Below are 19,995 nucleotides of genomic sequence, written 5' to 3'. Positions count from 1 at the left end.
GGCAAGATCAAGAACAGGCCGTTGGGACGGACGGTCATTTAACGTTACCGTCGGAGCATGACACTACAAAGCATAAAGCAGTTAACTTACATGGTCAACCGCTAAAGAAACGTGAATGCTGTAACGGCCTAAATCAAGTTCCAAACATTATAAATAAGCTACTTCATCGGTGCCTACTACAAGCGGACTTACCACGAGGACACGCCACAGCAGACTGTGGGAGAAAAAAACGGGTTGCACTACCCAAGTCCGTAGGGCTCTATAAGGGAGCGCCAATGCATAAAATAAATACAGAAAAACAAGTCCACGTGGAGGAATGCAAAGAATGACAAAACAGATCATGAAACAGTGAAAATACTTTGTAAAAAATAAAATAAAATAAAATGGGGAGTAATGGTGATGGCAAGTGGAAGCACTTTGCTACACTGACAGTTACTTGATTAAATGAACAAAATCACTCTGAAATAAAAAGTATCCTGCCATAACGTTTAACAGTTACTTGATTAAAAGACCAAAAACACTCTGAAATAGCAAATAAAAGGCGTTGCTAGCAACAAGCCATAAGTGCTTGATGTAGCTGGCTAACGTTAAGTTACAGTAGGCTGAGTTAGGCTTGTTAAAGTTAGCTAACGTTAGCTAGCTAACAGTAGCATGAACAGAAACGTTAAGGTCCGGTTACTTACCCCTGAATTTCCTTGCCTCTTCGTCGTTAATTTGTATCCCAGCTTCAATTATTTTTTCAATTAGATCATCCGTGGACAAGCTCGACAAAGCAGGAAAACTAACCGACATTTTCACTGTCTCAGGTGCTATTTCATGTCCGGGAACGCAATGGGTGATGAACCCGGAACACTGACCCCTGCTGGTCTTTCGAAGTAATGACATGAGGGTGATAGGCTCTTGGCATTTGAATAGAACCATATCATGATCCTACAACATTTTTTTTTTTTAACTATTCAGTTATCATTTGCATAATAACAATGCAATGTAAAGACTAGCTGAAATCACTAAAATGCACACCCAGCTAAGTTATTAATGAAGCTCATAAAACTATCCCCAGGCCATACTGAGCAAGAATTGAATGGAATTTACCAGTAGCTTATTATATTTCAATAAACCCAACTCTCTATTTAAATCAAGATTATGTGATCACTGATTTGCTGCATCATTTGCCTGTACCTTAAGCTTGTTAAAAGTACAATTATGTACCCTTTGCTGTCAGCAATGATTTTGTACCTTTAAAATTAAACAAAGGTCCACAGTTATCACCTTAAGGACCATTTCCGTACCTTACGGGGTACTTTTCTGACAAATGTACCCTTGGGTACAGAAATGATACCCCTATTTCTCTGTGTGCACACACACAGCTATCCACAAACATGGTGCAAACGAAATGGAGACCAAGCATCCTATGAGTCTATGACTAATAACATTCTGTTGCCAAGAAGAAAGCCTCTCATCAAATTCCATATGGGTGTCTGCCAACATGTAATGTTGTAATCTAATTACCCCCTCAATGTCAAACTCATGGGATGGCACCCAAATTTTACACTTGATTAAAGACGTCTGCGTCTTTTGAGTTTAGATTTCTCATACAAGTTTAATGTTATTGGTCATATAAACCTTTTCACCCTCAAATTACAGCACAACAGCAACTATCTGGGCGAAGTTCTCATTAGGGAGCAATGTGATATATTTGTTTCATTACACTGCTTTCCTCTCAAACTAATATTGTACTAGGTAAGATTGAAAAGGAAATTTAATGGCAGATTGTAGATAAAACATTCTTTTTTTATATCAAAAAGTGACTGTTAAAAGAGGAAAACAAAATCATTTGTCGAACAAAGTCCTTGTCTGTCCTTCTGACATCCTGAAGTGTCTGAGAGTCCTTGTCTAAATGCTGCAGAGCAGTGGGGGGCGTGTGCGATGAGGAGGAACTGAAATATGTACAGATAGAGGACAGTCGTTGCCCTGAAGGCTCGCCCCGTCCACAGGGGAACGCCGGGGAGAGGAGAGGAGCCCAGTGACGCGCTGACAGGCCGTCTGGCTCAGGAGTCGCTCCTGGACTGCAGGATCCTCCAGGTGACTCAGCCTGAACGGCGTCTTCATAATGTTCTGTTATCCCTTACTCAGCGTTTAGTGACAAGTGCTCTGTCCGTCTCTCTTGCTGCAGATTTCATCACCTTTAAGCTCAGCTGTTCAGCCAAGGCAATGGCAATATTCTGGATGTGTGCTCTTGTTTTGTGTGATTTCCTTGTTTTACTGTCTTGCATTGTTCTAAGTTACATTTTTTTATGTGATGCTCTTGTTCTAATGTCTTGAACTTCTGTAAACTAATTCATGTGTATTCTATCTTTGATTTTAAAATGCTCCTGTAAATAGGGCCCATCTATAAATGAAGCGTTACTCTCAGCGTGCACACCCTGTATAAATAATAAAAAAATAATTTAATAGAATAAATAGATCCTAGTGGTTTCATAAGCCCTGTCATAGAGAGTAACAGAAATGGGCAGGTATAGTTCTTAATGTGAAATGTCCAGGGGTTTTTAATGTTAAAAAAAAAAGTTTGGAGAGAAAGAGACAAAAAAAGCATCCAAAATGCAAAATAATTCCAGTATCCAGTACCCATAAGGTCTTTTTCCTGCCACAGCCAGTCTCACAGAGGGCAGCAGCTCTTTGTCTCTGGGAGCTTCAGCTAATGAGCTCAGTTGTGTGCGAGCTCAGGTTGCTGCCTGTAGCGCTCCCAGTGGGCACTGCAGGCAGCTGACAAGTGGAAACATAGCGGTCCTCCTTTACAATGCCACTCAGCCCTTAAAGCAATAGTTCATCCAAAGTCATGTCAGTATCTACTCACCCTCATCGTTCCGTCAGTCAAAACACCGGTGAAGTTTGTAAGTCCAAATAACACACAGCGAGTTTGCTAGCGCTGCTCCATGTCAGCCTTCTCCAAAACAACTGAAGTGGCTGGTAACTGGTTCTTTAGAGTTCCAAAAAAAAAAAAAGCCAAACGATTGCACGAAGAGTCCAAAAGACTTATAGTTACACCAGTATTTAGCACAGGTCTTCACTAAAACCGTTTTTTGTGCACCCACACATCGCATGCTCTGCATACCAGAAACACACGACCTTTCCCCAATGACCTTTAACTGACATGAGGATGAATAAACAATGTCAAAATTAGCATTTTTGGGTGAACTATTCATTTAAATGGGTAAATGCAGACTACTAAAATAAGCTTCAAGATGCATTAGCATGCTGTGAGATCATGTGGCCAAATTTCAGCTCACAGGAAAAGACATAGGATAAAGGATAAAGCATGTAAGACCCATGTAAGACACCCCAAAATCTTAGCCTTGAGTTGCCTTATTTTAGGTCTTTTGGCTTCCAAGAGCTGTGGAATTGAGATAAGACGACAAAAGGAGAGGCAATGTACAGAAAGTAGACACAGTGAGGAGGCAGACTGAGGATGCAGGTTGTTGGGTGTGTCTTCTGCTCCACTGCACACATGCAGGATAACTGGCATCATATCACCCTGCTGAGAGCCAATAAATGACCAGCCAGCCAAGGGAAAAAATGGGAACACACGCCACTGTCAAAAACATCAGTCTGAGTCTAATCCTGCGTTCACATCACACGGAGGGAATCAATAGTACAAAGTTCCCGCATGTAAAAACTGTTTGTGACAACATGGCAACTCAGAGTTTGATGATAGCAGCAGCAAGTAGTCAGGCAGTTGGTATCTGTGCTGTGCAGGATAGGAATCTCTACCAGTTTAAAGGAAGGCAACACTGCAAAGCATCACACATCCACAGGCCTTGAAAATCCTTGAAAGTTTGTGGATTTGAGAAAACTAAAATAAAGCCTTGAAAGAATGGGTGGCCTTGAACATACTTGATTTTTTCTTACAATATATAGCAAAGCATATTCATCAATATGCCTCAGCTCTCTGTACTTCTCTCTCCATCCTCCATCAACACATCCTGATGAAAACCCGATAGTTGCTTTAATCTAGCAGCAGTTTTGAAATGAAAGATTTGACCATGATTTCTCGACTTGACAATATCATGAGCAAAAGAGGCCTCAACAATGTCTAATTGTAACCAATCATTAATTTCTTACTCCAAAACATGCTTATATCCTTGAATCTCACCAAACAAGACCCTTAAAGTGTGGTTGAAGTGCTAATGGGTGAAATCACATGGTGTAGTGTTTGGTTGGAATGAAAACCTGCAGACTCTCCTGTCTCTCCTATCATAAATCCTGCCTCTCTGAAAGGTTACTGTTTAGAATTTAGATTGAATAGAAATGTAACTTTCCATTTCTGTTCTTTTTAAGATCAAACCTCGCAGACATAAAAAAAAATAAAAGAATACATTCCACCATTCTTCTCCAATGGTTGTCAGTTTCATGACAAGGCATATATCATAAATAAGGTTGCTGTTCCTCATCAGATTGCTCCCAGGTACAGATGGATCACCTCCAGTAGACTCTACCTTGATGGGTTTTTTGGATGGTCGCGCTCCCTCTTCATTATTCTCTGCCTCTTCGTGCTCTTTGCTGCCTGTGGGCAGGTTGGAGTAGTTGGCCAGACTGCTGAGCAGAGAGGAGACCATCGGACTGGTATCCATCTCCTCCTGCAGTGCGCAAACACACACACACACACACACACACACATACACACACACCCACACACACACACACACACACACACACAGGTATATTAGCATTGGTGATCCAGCCAACATAGGTGATATGATACTAGGGATGGGACGAAATTCAATATATCGCAATGCAAAGTATTGTGGGGCAGAAAAAAGAATCGCAATATTAACTACAGTTTATTCTGCTCTAGTAATCACAAATGCGTGCAGTTTGTTTGTTGACATTTTTAAATTCTAGCAAGCCAGTGCCATTGCTAGAAAGATTTGTGTGTCAAACTTTGTTGCCATTGAACTTTTATTTATTACATATCGTGGTTGTATTGAATCATGAAACCTATTGCCTATTGAATTGTATTGTGAGACAAGCATATCTTCCCATCCCTATATGACACCCATCTACTACCAAAATTAATATCACACAGAATTCTTTGATCAGGTCAAAGTATCAGCTATATTACAGCAGTAAGGACTGGTTTCACTCCATGATCCCAATGTGTTTGCTACTAGTTGTTCATGAGTGACAGCAGTACTGAGGAGAGGAAGTCCTCACCTCAAACAGAGCCATGTTCTTGCCGTCATACTGCTGACTCTTCTCCACATCACTGGCACTGCTGTTAATGAAAGGACTGCTCTCCTTGGGGTTTCCATCACCTGGAAAACACAGACACCAACCAGCAGATTTAGCTTAGACACACACAAAAACACACAAACACATACACACGCACAAAGACATTGATTATTTTTTAATTGGATTTCCAAAATAAATGGGAATAGTGGTTTGTTAATAAATTAAGTTAGCATGCTGAAATGATCCATCATCCAGGATTTAATTCTAGACCACACAGTGGGGTCGCTGCTGGAGCAAGGAAAAAGTCAATTTAGATTTGTGCTGTGAATAAGGAATTTAAGCAAAGACTCCAAATTAGGTGGGTTCATCATTTTGGTTGGTTATCACATTACTCAGGACATCTAATAGAAAAAAAGAGAAAATCATTTTCGGTCACCGTTTAAAATTTATGGTGGGTTATTTTTGAACTTCACACTAGTAAAAGTTGCAGTAAGAGGAGTAAAAGATACTATTTTTTTATTACATACATTCTCTCTGTCTCTTTCTCACACACACACCTTGTATTCCTGTACTCCCTTCCTTTATCCAATCAATACTTTTTGGATTGCTTGGCCTGGTTGCTTTCCAGTCCCTGTGCCCGATGCCCTGCACCTGTCCTGCTGCCTGCCACATTGACTCATTTATAATGTGTCACTGTGGCACAGATGGGCACAGCCTGCTTTCTCTGCCTGCATGCGAGTCCCAGGAGAAACCCTCTTCAGACAAGAGAAGAATACTAAAGATCTACTGCAGTGCATCAGAGCCAGGCAGATCCTAATAACTTCACTACCCAGGCCAATCCTCACCAATCCTTCAACAGAACAATCCAGGATCAAGCCCTGGAAAACATCCACCCAGCAAAAGTGTCCTTGAGTAAGACACTGAATCTCTGCCAGCTCAGGCTGCTGCTCTGTGTTTGACCTCAAGTGAAAAGAGCATTTTCCTCCAGGGATCAATATACTATATACTGCACACTATCTCCAAGCCTCACTGATTTACACCTGCCAGTAATTGACTAGATTCCCAACACAGGGCTGGAGGCAACATGCAACAATAAAAAATAATGAAAATCAGACATACAAGCATCTGAATTTATCTATTTCTCCTGCTAGAGGTTAACAATTTTTTAACTTAGTCTCAACTTTCTGTATCGTTCTATGAACAATAGTTCTGCCTGCTAAGTGCAAAATGGGCAAGAAGTTGATTGCAGCCTTTCAAAGCTTCCCAGTTCTCTACAACTTGTATTTGAAAGACTACAGGAATAAATGTCCCTAAACGATGCTTGCATCCATCGTTGGGGTTGATGGTAAGCTTGAAAGTAATTTCATTGAATCTTTTTTGGTTTATTTTTTTATTAATGCTACCTAATTAGCTAGCCAGTAATATTAACTCATTAAAATGTTAATCACGTGGGGAAAACTCTCCGCAGATGGATGCTTACCTGAAGGTTACTGTATCTTGGGCTTTACTATATATACTTCCTTCAGCACTGTACTAAATTAGCTCATGATTCAATATTTTCAACCTGTGGTAAAGATCATATGTCATAGCTGTTATAATAGTTGTTCTCCCCTCCTTCTAAGAGCACGCAATTATTGAAATGTTGTTAAATGGTGTTGGTGTTAAATCCTAATTAGTTCAAGAAATCTGTGAGAAATCCCCTAGCCTTCCCAGTTTAAGAGAATAATAGAAGCCATTCTACTTAGAGCAAGACAGCCTGTTCAACACATTCATCTCTAATCAGTTACAGTGGCCTTGTAATTCAGTTACCACTTATTCCATTGTATGTGTTCATGTTCACACTACAGACGAGCATGGTGGCAATCCAATAAATGTTTGCTTGTAAACACATTAGCCAAACCTTGTTTTTGAACCTGCCTGAACACTACAGCCTGTTTGTCTATCTGTCAGTAGACCAGTAGCCTACATCATGCTGATTGTTTGTGTTTAATCTGTGTAATGTCCACTGTGGATAATCAGATCAGTAAATACCAGCAGATTATATATATGTATATATATACTGTTACGGCTTAATTTGTCATGGTTTGGCCATGACCTGCCTGTGTGTTTCTTTCTGTGTTCCCTGCCTCCCTTGTGTCTCCGCCTCCTGGTTTGTCTGTCAGTGTGTAGTGTGGGTGTGGCTCCCTCTCTCCCCCAGCTCCTGCTCCCACACACCTGTGTCTAATTTGTAATCACCCCCATGTGTATATTAGTCTTGTTCCCCAGTCAGTCTTTGTCGGTTCATTGTTCTGTATTGTGTTATGTTTGTGTCAGTTTGTGTAGAGCTCATGTTTTTGGATTTCCTGTGTCACCTGCTATTTGTTCAATTAAACTCCCAGTCTGGGGATTTTTGATCACCACCTGCATCGCTGTCCTGCGTTTGGGTCCTCACCACACCTACCCGTGACAGAATGAACCGACCAAGACTGGACCCAGCGGACAGCACCCAGCTACCACACAGCCTGCCTTCACCTGGTGAGCCCTGCTTGTCTGTTTGACCTGCGCTCTCAACCCTACCCTCTTGTCCCGGCAGTGGAAGAAAGCTCCGGGGGGTTTCAGCCCCTTTCCCTGCCAGTTTGTCTGGATCCCCAGCACTCTCAAGCCTACCCTCTCGTGTCCCGGCAGTGGAAGAAAGCTCCGGGGGGTTTCAGCCCCTTTCCCTGCCAGTTTGTCTGTATCCCCAGCGCTCTCAAGCCTACCCTCTCGTCCCGGCAGTGGAAGAAAGCTCCGGGGGGTTTCAGCCCCTTTCCCTGCCTGCTTCTGTCTTCCCAGCGTTCTCAAACCTACCCCATAACAGTACGAACTAGCCAACATGGACCCAGCAGACAGGTCTCCTCCCTCTGCAACGGGCGTTGAGATGATCTCCCTGTTCACATATTTTGCCCGGCAAGCAGCCTTGTCAGCTAGCCAGCAGCCTAGCTACCAGCCCAAGCCTAGGCCGCAGCAGCAGCCTAGCTACCAGTCCAAGCTCCAGCAGCAGCCTAGCTACCAGCCCAAGCCCCAGCAGCAGCCGAGCTACCAGCCCAAGCCTAGGCCGCAGCAGCAGCCTAGCTACCAGTCCAAGCTCCAGCAGCAGCCGAGCTACCAGCCCAAGTCCCAGTCTGCTAGCTTTGGGCCTGCTAGCCACCAGCCAGCACTCCAGTCGGTTAGGCTCGGGTTTTTGAGCCTGAAACCTTCCTGTCCTGACCCGGCTTTCCTGGAACCCCTGGTTCCTACCATGGATCATCTGGGGAGCCGCCCTGATGCCCAGCGGTCATCCTTTGAGGGGACTCGTCTTGCCTTTTTCACGGGGACCCGTGGAGGCACCAAGAGGCGGCGAGGTCCCCGTGGCTCCCGACGCCACTGGCTCACTCAGCAGTCCTGCGCTACAGAGTCTCCGCTACCCAGCGCCACTACTGGGGTCCAGTCAGTGCCTGTTCCCGAGCCGCGGCAATCCCCTGTTCCTGTCGGGCCACGGCAATCCCCAGTTCCTGTTCCTGTCGGGCCGCGGCAATCCCCTGTTCCTGTCGGGCCGTGGCAATCCCCTGTTCCTGTCGGGCCGCGGCAATCCCCAGTTCCTGTTCCTGTCGGGCCACGGCAATCCCCAGTTCCTGTTCCTGTCGGGCCGTGGCAATCCCCAGTTCCTGTTGGGCCGCGGCGGTCTCCTGTTCCTGCGCCACGGCAATCTCCTGTTCGTGCTGGGCCGCAGCAATCTCAGCTTCCTGCGCCGCGGAAGCTCCCTGTCGCCGAGCTGCGGCAGTCACCTGTTCCTGCGCCGCGGAAGCTCCCCGTAGCCGAGCCGCGGTGGTCTCCTGTTCCTGCACCATGGCAATCTCCTGTTCGTGCTGGGTCACAGCACTCTCAGCTTCCTGCGCCGCGGAAGCTCCCTGTCGCCGAGCTGCGGCAGTCACCTGTTCCTGCGCCGCGGAAGCTCCCTGCCGTCGAGCTGCGGCAGTCACCCGTTCCTGCGCCGCGGAAGCTCCCCGTAGCCGAACCGCGGTGGTCTCCTGTTCCTGCACTGCGGCAATCTCCCGTTCCTGTCGGGCCGCGGCAATCCCAGCTTCCTGCGCCACGGAAGCTTCCTGTCGCCGAGCTGCGACAGTCACCTGTTCCTGCGCCTCGGCTGGTCCCTGTTCCTGCGCCTCAGCTGGTCCCTGTTCCTGCGCCTCAGCTGGTCCCTGTTCCTGCGCCTCAGCTGGTCCCTGTTCCTGCGCCTCAGCTGGTCCCTGTTCCTGCGCCTCAGCTAGTCCCTGTTCCTGCGCCACGAAAGTGCCCTGTCGCCAAGCTGCGGCAGTTACCTGTCCCTGCGCCGCGGAAGCTCCCTGTTCCCGCTGAGCCGCGGCAATCTCTTGTTCCTGTTGGGCTGCAGCAATCTCTTGTTTCTGTTCCTGTGCTGCAAGAGCCTTCTGCTCCTGTGCTGCAAGAGCCTTCTGTTCCTGGGCTGCAAAAGCCTTCTGTTCCTGTTGGGCTGCAAAAGCCTTCTGTTCCTGTTGGGCTGCAAAAGCCTTCTGTTCCTGTTGGGCTGCAAGAGCCTTCTGTTCCTGTTGGGCTGCAAGAGCGTTCTGTTCCTGTGCTGCAAGAGCCTTCTGTTCCTGTGCTGCAAGAGCCTTCTGTTCCTGTGCTGCTAAGGCCTCCTGTTCCTGTGCTATTAAAGCCTCCTGTTCCTGTGCTGCAAGAGTCTCCCGGTCCTGCGCTCCAGCCTCCAGTGTCCGGTCCTGCGCTCCAGCCTCCAGTGTCCAGTCCTGCGCTCCAGCCTCCAGTGTCCGGTCCTGCACTCCAGCCGTTGCCGGACTCCGGTCCTGCACTCCAGCCGTCTCCGGCCTCCGGTCCTGTACTCCAGTCTCCGGCTTCCGGGCCTGCTTTCCTGTCTCCGGCCTCCGGTCCCGCACTCCCGCTGCCGGACTCCAGTCCTGTACTCCTGACGCCAGAAGCTGGTCTCACAGCCTGCCCCAACCCGCAGCCGAATCTTCTGGTGTCGGCTGCATTCCCTGACCTCCAGCTGCGTCGCCGACCTCCTGAGCGGTCCCGCCGTCGTCGCCGGCCTCCTGAGCGGTCTTTTCCACATCGTCGTCCTCCAGAGCTGTTCCGCCACTCTGGTCGTCCTCCTGCCCGTCCTCCAGAGCTGCTGCGCCTACGTGTCCAGCCTCCAGGCCGTCCGCCTGAGGTTTCCTGCTCGGCCTCCGTCCAGCCTCCAGGCCGTCTGCCTGAGGTTTCCTGCTCGGTCTCCGTCCAGCCTCCAGGCCGTCCGCCTGAGGTTTCCTGCTCGGTCTCCGTCCAGCCTCCAGGCCGTCCGCCTGAGGTTTCCTGCTCCATCCTTCTGTTCCCAGGCCACTTGTCCCTGAATCCCTCCTCCGGACCCCCTCCACCCACCCTGCTCGGTGTTCCTGGCCAGCCTGGTGGGACGTCTGGTAGCCGTCCCTTAAGGGGGGGGTACTGTCATGGTTTGGCCATGACCTGCCTGTGTGTTTCTTTCTGTGTTCCCTGCCTCCCTTGTGTCTCCGCCTCCTGGTTTGTCTGTCAGTGTGTAGTGTGGGTGTGGCTCCCTCTCTCCCCCAGCTCCTGCTCCCACACACCTGTGTCTAATTTGTAATCACCCCCATGTGTATATTAGTCTTGTTCCCCAGTCAGTCTTTGTCGGTTCATTGTTCTGTATTGTGTTATGTTTGTGTCAGTTTGTGTAGAGCTCATGTTTTTGGATTTCCTGTGTCACCTGCTATTTGTTCAATTAAACTCCCAGTCTGGGGATTTTTGATCACCACCTGCATCGCTGTCCTGCGTTTGGGTCCTCACCACACCTACCCGTGACATAATTTCCACAGTGTTTTAAAACACTGCCGAACTACATTGCCTGAGTGAACAACTCAAAAGCCAAAGCCCTTTCACTGAGCGGTTAGTGAGACAGTGGGCCATCCTGTCCTCAGTCTCTCCCATGAAAGACCTACTTTTGCTTCTTCTGACCACAGTTATTTTCTTGATCATTAATAGTCACTCCAGCTATTATCCAACTATTACAGTGTTATTACTACAGCATTATTCACAGCAATGTTTTTTAAACTGATAAAGAGTGTCTTAGTCTTGATCCATTGTGTGATTAAAGAAAAAATATGGCTTTACCTTGCTAGGTCAAATAAGGTTAATCTGAGGTCACATGCTGCATGGATCACAGGTAAAACAAGTTGATCTCAGTGATGCCACAATTGAACAAGCACAGATCCTGTACAAATCCACGGCACGTGTTCAATTCTATGCACTGAGGCACTGTGACACGGTTAAATTACATAATTCCACTAACGTGATTTAAATATCACAAGGTAATAACATTATACCTCCCGTTAAAGTTTGAAGGCAGAAGACATGTTCCTGTTAACAGTTTACTGTTTACCTGTTACTAACAAAGGCACGTTTGGAGCAAATTGTGGGATGTTAAGTTTCACTTTTGTTTTCACACCAGAGACTCTGTGGATTGAGTACAATGCTGCTGGTCTGCTGTCTGTGCTTCTCCAAATGACAGACATGACGAGATGCACACATCAGATATCGATTTAGATCCATTTCTATACACTGACCAACTTTTGATTTTGTGTCTCTGTATGGGAAACACTGCATCTCACAGTCAAAGACGCCCTCTAGAGGCCATCTGACAAAGCACATCATCTCACTAAGCGTCCCAGACTGACTGACTGACCTGAATTTGCCTTGTGACGCCTTCGGCTGAGCCATGGGAAAAATACACCACCAAACAACAAAATGGTTCCAGGTATTAAGCATTAAAACTGTTTGCCATAGGGAGAGACTTGATTAGTCCAGAGGTGATCGTGTCTCAAACTCCCCTCACATTCCCACTGAACTCACCATTGACTACTTTGTCAGATGGACTTTTATGTAACATAATAGAAAAGATACCATCTTCTTTTTGAATGACCATAACTCAAGCTGCTGGTCACAGAGAACAGATCAACCACATGGCCCTTGACACCATGACTGACACATGGCTCCAACACTGAATTTCGGCCCGAGTAATGGCGAATCGATGTAAGTGAGTGAGTAAACTTGTTCAACTAGTAAAACTTGCTACATACCTCTTCACTTGTCATTGTTGGACATGTAACCGTCAGCAGGAGAAAAATCTGGCAAAGCGAGACTGGTAAACAGCGATATTTCTCTGTAGGTATGTTTATTTTAGCCATTAGCCTTAATGCACGGTTTGTCCTTAAGGGCTTCCGTCACCTAGTAGCTTTGCTGTGTGTTTACAAATGTGTTGCGCTTTCTGTCACCCTCTAGTGGTCAGAAAAAATCGCTTTAAATACCACAGGTAATAACGTGACCTACCGTTAAGGTTTGCAGGACAGCAGAAAATGTGGATGTCTGTAAATTGACAGCGGAGATTGGAACTCAATGTATGAGACCCAATATGACAGTATCAGTGTATGGGACTCAATGTGGCATTTAGCCCATAGGCGAGAGGCCATCTCTTAGTCAAAGACGCCCTCTAGACACCATCTCATAAAGCGAAATCTCACTAAGCGTTACCTGACTGAATTTGCCTCGTGATGCCCTCGGCTGCTCCAAGGAACAAAATCCTAAGAAAGCTTTGTGTGACTTTCCCTTAGTGACTTTCTTTTCCCTTACCTGAGCTCAAGAGTTGCGACATAGTTTCGTAGAGCCAGTGTGTAAGACATGAAAAGCAAAGGCAGCCATGTGAAATTCCTGATTTAGTCCAGACACAACATGTTGTATCCTCCTTCTGTCTGGCTGAATTATCTATTATTGATTATCTATCCAGGAAACAATAAACACAACGCAGTAAGTGTCCTCAGAGTCAAGTCTGTATACTAACTGGGGACAAGGAAAAACTGTGTGCATTTCCTCTTTGATGCAAGTCTGACACCGTCCTTTATTTACATTCACATTTAGGCATTTAGCCGACACTCTTTCTCCTTACTCCTGTGACCTGTCAGTTATGGGACGGCTATAGGACATCCTGCTGCCTGCTTCCTCTTTACTAGGCCTACTAAAGCACTAAGTGCAAAGGCTGAAGAAGTTTAAGCATACTGTACTTACTGTACATCAGGGACCAAAAAAGTTTCATTGCAGCAATGGTATGCTTGCATTATCTTCTTAGCTCCTGGTTGGTCAAAGCAACACAATCAAGTTCCCGCTTCCCACTCCCCAAGCTCCAGTCGTATTATACACTAATCTTTAAAGCAAGGAGGGAAGTCAAATGCCAGCCAAATTGCTCTCACACAGCATATAATCCTTTGAAAGTTGGATCATTTCCCTAAAGACGCATTACCTATCAAATTGGATTAGCAAACATTTCAATTTCATGTAGTTTGAGTTTGTGTGGAGCATCACAGTGTTTCTCAGCCTTGTTGAACATGAATTCTATCAATACCTAAAGACACTGCCTCCAAAATACAGAACCTGAATGTACTATACACCAGTCTTTACCCCAGATGGTTTTCTTGGTGAGAAGAAAACGCCTCTGAAACAACTTATAGACCATGTAGCACTAAAACTCTTTAATGAAACCAAATGAAAACTTACATACAAAAATCACACACAGCTAATATCATCCCAGACTTAAAAGCAGGTGATAATGAGGACCCAAGTGTTACCTGTTGTGATGAAGATATAGCGAGCACAAATTGCACCCCACCATCTCTTAACAGTGTGTCTTTTATTTCTACTATCGCTTGTAGTTTAGCTTATGTTAAAGCCAACCACCTGAGTATTCTGTAATCCACCACAATTTTTAAATCTGCACTTAAAGCCCATTTCAGCTCTTGGCTTAGAGTGAAATCAGCTTTTAAAAAAGATTCGATTTAACTATTTTACAAAATGCCTTTGTATGCATGTCTGTATGTGTGTGTGTGTGTGTGTGTGTGTGTGTGTGTGGTTATAGTCCTCCAAGTGCCGTCTTGGTTAATATATTACTCTCCCACTGGCTTTGGCTGGCGTACTTTGAGCCACAGTCTCCAGATATGAGCATCATACAACTGAAAATGTCTCGTCTTTGATTGGGTGGCAGAGGGAGAGGATTAGCTGAACACGGGTCAAGCCAAACACTCAGCCTGACCCGTCTCCTAAAACATTTCAGCACTCTTGTTTCTCACGTAATGAAGCTGCCTGTCAGAGTCAATGAATTAGCAGTGATGGATCCTTGCTGGTGACCCTGAGATATTACCCATGGGAACACTGTAAATATTCTCCATTGCACTGCTACGGATTCATACGGTAAAAAAAGCTTCATTTTCTGAGCAATAAAATCTGGGGAAAAAAATGTTATGTGCAAGCTGGAAAAAACATACAGTCATACAAAACATGAACTTCTAACCAGCTGTATTTGTATCTTCAGATTAGAGATGACACCTCGTCCCCCACCTCATCCTTCATTCCAATCAATAATTCACCTTGAAATGTAACCAATGACCTTTGACCTCCTGGCTGGTCATGCAACATGCTACAGCAATCACAATATGAAGCAGTAAGATATTCAGACAGTTTCTGCAGCTTGATACTACAATACTGTTATTCTAATTATACTTCCGACTCTCCAGCGTCTCATGCCCACCACCACAGATCCCCAGACAAAAGAACAACAAGAAAAAAATAAAGAAATGGTTTTAGTTGTCTGTCTGCACAGTACCACAAGGTCAGCACTGGTAAGCCTGCACAGGTAAAGTGCTGCCTTGAGCCACTTCCATCCAATTAAACTTGTTCCTACCTCCTCTCTCCACAGGTTGTCCTGCCCAGAGGGGAAAGGTCTGCTCTCCCTGCGAGGGCTCAGGTGTGTGAAGCCTCACAGACAAACCTTTCTGTCCCTTCCCACTAACTACTGACTTCACTTCTGATATGAGCTACAACTCTTTGAACCCTTTTCTCCCCCTGGCCTACTTCTGCTTTGTTCAAACAGAGACACAAAGACACAAATTCAGTGTTAATTGGATTGTTGACATGCAGTGTGAATCAGAAGCATCAGAAATTGTGAAGTAAACCTTGCAACATTAGTTACAGCGACAGCAGTGCCAATACAAATGACGGCTAATTGATTACTTTGGCTCGTCTGCCACTACAGAATATAATTCATTTACAGACTAATTCTGGCATTGGATGCTCAAGATCGAGTCTGTGCCAGCAGAGACAAGAGAGAATTGGCAAAAGGAGCGATGATCACACTAATAAGGGATGAAAAGGCATTTCAATATTATTCATGTTATTTCAAGAGGCCACTGATAGTAAGAGAGAGAATACTGAATAAATAAACATATTCAGAGAAAACAGAGGCCCTTGTTATGCTACTACTACTTCTACTACTATCACTACTACTAATGATTATTTATCACTTATTTCAACACTTATCAAAACACTATTCACTTATCAAAACGCTATTACAACATGCTTTAAAAGATGAGCAGGTCGTTCCAGAGGTTTGGGGCCCGAATGGAAAAAGCTCCATCACCCTTTTAGTCTTCAGCCTCAACTGAAGAAAAAGCTCTGCCCGAGGATTTCAGGCTCATAAGGCGTTAAAAGCTCAGAAATGTAGCTTGGTGCTAATCCAAAGTGTGTTAAAGGCGATCAATACAATTTTAAAAACAACTGGTAGCCAATGAAGTAAAGCTATGGTAATATGCTGTGTCTTCTTGGTTCCTGTCGGGAGTCTGTCTGCAGCATACTGGGACTAACTGTAATCTGGATATACTCTGTTTAGATGCGACAGGTGTACAGGGAGGTGCAGTAGAAAATGCGTGATGAAATCAAAGCATGGATCACAGATTCCAGGATATTAAAACAACCCGATCAGTGGGCTGCAACGCATGTCACAACCCTCGCAGTGTTGGGGGTTTGAGTCTCATGACCTTTGTCTCATGTCATCCTTACTTTCTCTTCCATCTTTCCTTTTGCTCCCCATTGTGTACTATCCCGTAGTCTATAATAATCTTTAAAGAAGCAACTGGGTAAGAGATGAAAAGAGATGAAAACCTGTCATTTCAAACTCAGCTGGAGGGGAATCAATTGTGTTTGTCAGCTATTTAGAATTAGAAACATGTGCAAAGATGAAAACATTTGCTCATTTACAGATGTAAACCAATTTGTGAGCTCAATTAAAAGTAAAATACAATCCAACATCAGAAATAAGGCACAACAGGTGAAGGTCATCATTAGATGGCCAGAAAGCGGGAACAGTCCCAGCTGAGGGATTAAGCTTCAGTGGCAGAGTGCATCTGACCTGGATGTTAATGTGGGACTAATGTGACATGTGTAGAAACACACAGCATAGTGTGGACTTTCTCATTTATGCATCGGTCAGTTGAGGACGAGGAGCCTCATCTGACCCATATTCAACATGTTCATGACAAATTACTTCTCTAAGATGTGTACCTAAATGTGTATCTGTAGCTATGTGTGTATATTGTATGTGTGTGTATTTCAGTATTTGCACACACGCACACACACACACACACACACACACACACTCTTTCTAAAGCACCTATAAACACAACATTGCATGCAATATAAAATTGTAACCTGCAGGATCTAGAGCATAGAGCATAGATAAGCCATGTTTATTGGCTTATATGAAATGAAATGCGTACCACAATGAAATTATATAGTATGTACTGTATGTATAAAAACTGCATATATACTATACAAATTCAACCCTAAAGGTCCTCCCATTAGATTTTCCAGAAATGAATGTGTTTGTCTGCCACATAATGAATATTTTAATTGTTTCACTGATTGGCTCAAGGGTGGTGCATCATGTGTGAGGGACGGCTTTTTTACTGTGGATTTATTTATTACCTTTATGATGATACCTGATGGCAATTATAAACCTCTCAAAGCCTGATGACATGCTTGTTTGAATTTTGCTGAACAAGAGGGTTACATTGCCTTGATGCCAGGGATGCAAATCAACAAGCTTGTTAACAGATTGTTAGCTCAATGAAAAAGACAAGAAAAGAAAAAGGGTTGGCTAGAGAGTCGGAGAGCTGCAGTTTGATGTGAACTCTACTGAGAGGGGTCTCTCCTTGATGAAGTGAGGCATGAGAGGTATCGTGGACGTTTTTACTCAACCAGCATACAGCTATCCAGAACAGCAAACACAGAGAACCTTGTATCAATACTCAAACTAACGTGGCCCAGAGAGGAGCTGAGAAGCCTTACTGTGCTTATGGTGCTTATGAATTAGCATATTCAGTGCTTGCGGTTAAGGCCATAAAAAGTTATTAAACTAAGAATTTTAAATTATAAATGAGCTGTCAGGACAAACTGTTGCAGACAGTGTGAATGTGGCATACAGAGTTCATTAGCTAGAGCCGGGCTCTGGGCTGTTTTTGTGTCAAGCTTTGACATTTAGGGAGTGGGATGTTACGCAGCAGATATCCTGCCATTCAACCCAATGCCTAATTACTGCACCAGACCAGATTTGTATTTTTTTTGGGGGGGGAAGTTAATATTCCAAGTGGTTCATTACCATGTCTGGGTGACATCTCTTTGTCAAGTGAATGGTCTGTCCAAAAAAACAAACCCACGCTAACAGGAAATAAATTAATCTGCAGTAGAATGTAAAAATCTAAATGTCTAACAAACAATGTCTGTCTCATATGAATCTGCTTCCCTTTTCCTAACACATGTGCGTAAGCAAACAAACAAAACAAACACCTTGAATAAACTGTGGATAAAAACTAGACCCATGAAGGACTAGAAGGCAGAGAAGTTTGCATAAGCCTGACATACAGAAACGTTTGTCCAGTAAACAGTTCAGGTTCACCAGCATCAAGCTATTTGTCTGCCAGTCAGGGATTATCCTTCTGTCCACACCCCAGTTGTAGTCCCAGGACAAACAGACTCGACTTGAAGGTAAGTTGTGGTCAGAAATTTGACATGAATTATGCCTACATGGTTTGAAAATGTTTACGACTATTAATTTCAATGGACATAAACAACAAATGATGAATGAAACATTGAGAGCGCAGTAGGATGATGCTCTGACTGTGATTTGACCAAGGCATGCAGATGAAAGGCAGTGGGTGGTGCAGATTGTACCCTTGATGTGACATGGCTATTACAAAATGGACAGTTTATACCGGCTTTTAAAAGCTTAGCAGAACGCAGGCTCAAGGGGATTATCCAGCAGCTGCTGGAGGCCACAGAGGAAGGCAGAAATTAACCTCTGCATGTGAGAGAACTCTAACACTCAGCTGCACGACATCCTCGCAATTACCTCCACACACACACACACACACACACACACACACACACACACACACACACACACACACGCAACACATACTTCATTCATTCTCACCTTGCCTGCTGTAACTGAGGAGTAAAAGATAATTCTGTGGAGTCTTTTGTTTAACCTGAATCTGTCTCTTGGGTATCCAGGGCTTTGTGCTCAGCCCATTGCCCACCTGGAAGTCTTTTTGTCTCTCAGAGCTTGTCCTAATCAACAAGAGTGACACTGAAATGTGGTCAAGTCTGCCAAAAACGATTCTACTATGTAAAACTTGCCATCAAAACAGATTCATTGCTGAGTAAAATGTAACAACAACCTCTCACAGCAATGAGGAGAGTGAAGGAATGATGCTGCACTTTCTGCAATGGGAAATTCAGTGTTATTTGGTGAATTATGTTGAAAAATAATAAACGCTTACAACTTCGGTCTCCACAGTCAGACCCATTCAATGTGTGTGCATGGTACTGAATTTCAGATGGAAATGCAGAGCAACTGCATCCCCTGGATTCTCTTCTGAGAGTTTGTTTTCTTTTTTTTCTTTTTTTTTTACAGTTTTAACAGTATGATGTCTTTATAAAAAGTGTGTCACAGTAGTGGATATTGCAAAATCGAGCTCTTAAAATACCACACTAAACTAGTCTTCCAAGTGTACTGTCATTGTAATAAAATTAACCATTGCCTTTCATATTCTTGGGAGAGGTATACTGCACTATATAAAACACTGCCAGGTTAAACTTTCACTGTAGGTACTCTTGCCTTGTGGGTAATAGTATTAAACATATTCCCCATTCCGCATAAACACGCAGTACAGTGAGTCCAGGGAGATTGTGAAGGTGCATTCAAGGTGTGGGTGATAAGATAAGGAGAGGGGCAGCAGGACAACCGATCTGTCCCAGATGATATTACCGCCTCTTGTCTGAATTACAGCTACTGACGGACTCGCAGGGATTAGTGGAATCAGAGGCTGCTTGATATGCTGGCTGACTCTTCCAGACTGGACTAAGATGTGTGGGGTCACTCATAGTCCAGGCTCAAGGCCCTACTTTTAATTTGCACTAATGCTCTGCCTGGCACACAGATGTACTCCGTTCTCATTCACTCTTTCTTTTCTCTCTCTCTTTCTCTCGCCTCTCTCTAAAATATTACTTGACATTGTTCTCATGTCTCCTCTAGAAGTCTGTGTGTGTGTGTGTGTGTGTGTGTGTGTGTGCACTCTGCCCCTGCATGCCATTCCCCTGTGTGTTAGCATATAACTCTGGCTTTCTCACTGTGACTGATTCTTACTTTGGCCATGTAGCAGAATGACATTGAAAGAGTCAAAAATAAATCCGCAGTGTCCTTAGTGTTCAAGTGCCCTGAAGATGAAAATGAAGATGAAGAGAAGACAAGGTAGGAAGTTGGTTTCTCGAAAGCAGCTTGATAAGAAATATATCTTTTTTCTTTAGGGAGACTGGCTAGCTTTCTTTCCTATGCTGATAAATTAGTTGTTTTGACAGTGCACAGTA

The 19,995-nt window shown here is 44.5% G+C and overlaps 1 pseudogene; it reads right to left on the bottom strand.

Moving 5' to 3' along the window:
• LOC139643349 (solute carrier family 12 member 5-like) overlaps positions 1 to 19,995 on the bottom strand; it is a 59,256-nt pseudogene that overhangs the window by 25,981 nt on the left and 13,280 nt on the right.

Source organism: Centroberyx affinis, unplaced genomic scaffold (assembly GCF_046629955.1).
Source record: "Centroberyx affinis isolate AG114_WGS23_722 - 3 ecotype Tasmania unplaced genomic scaffold, CSIRO-AGI_Caff_v1 ptg000582l_1, whole genome shotgun sequence".
NCBI lineage: Eukaryota > Metazoa > Chordata > Actinopteri > Beryciformes > Berycidae > Centroberyx > Centroberyx affinis.
Note: the sequence above shows the minus strand (reverse complement) of the source record. Positions and strands in the feature narration are given on the sequence as shown.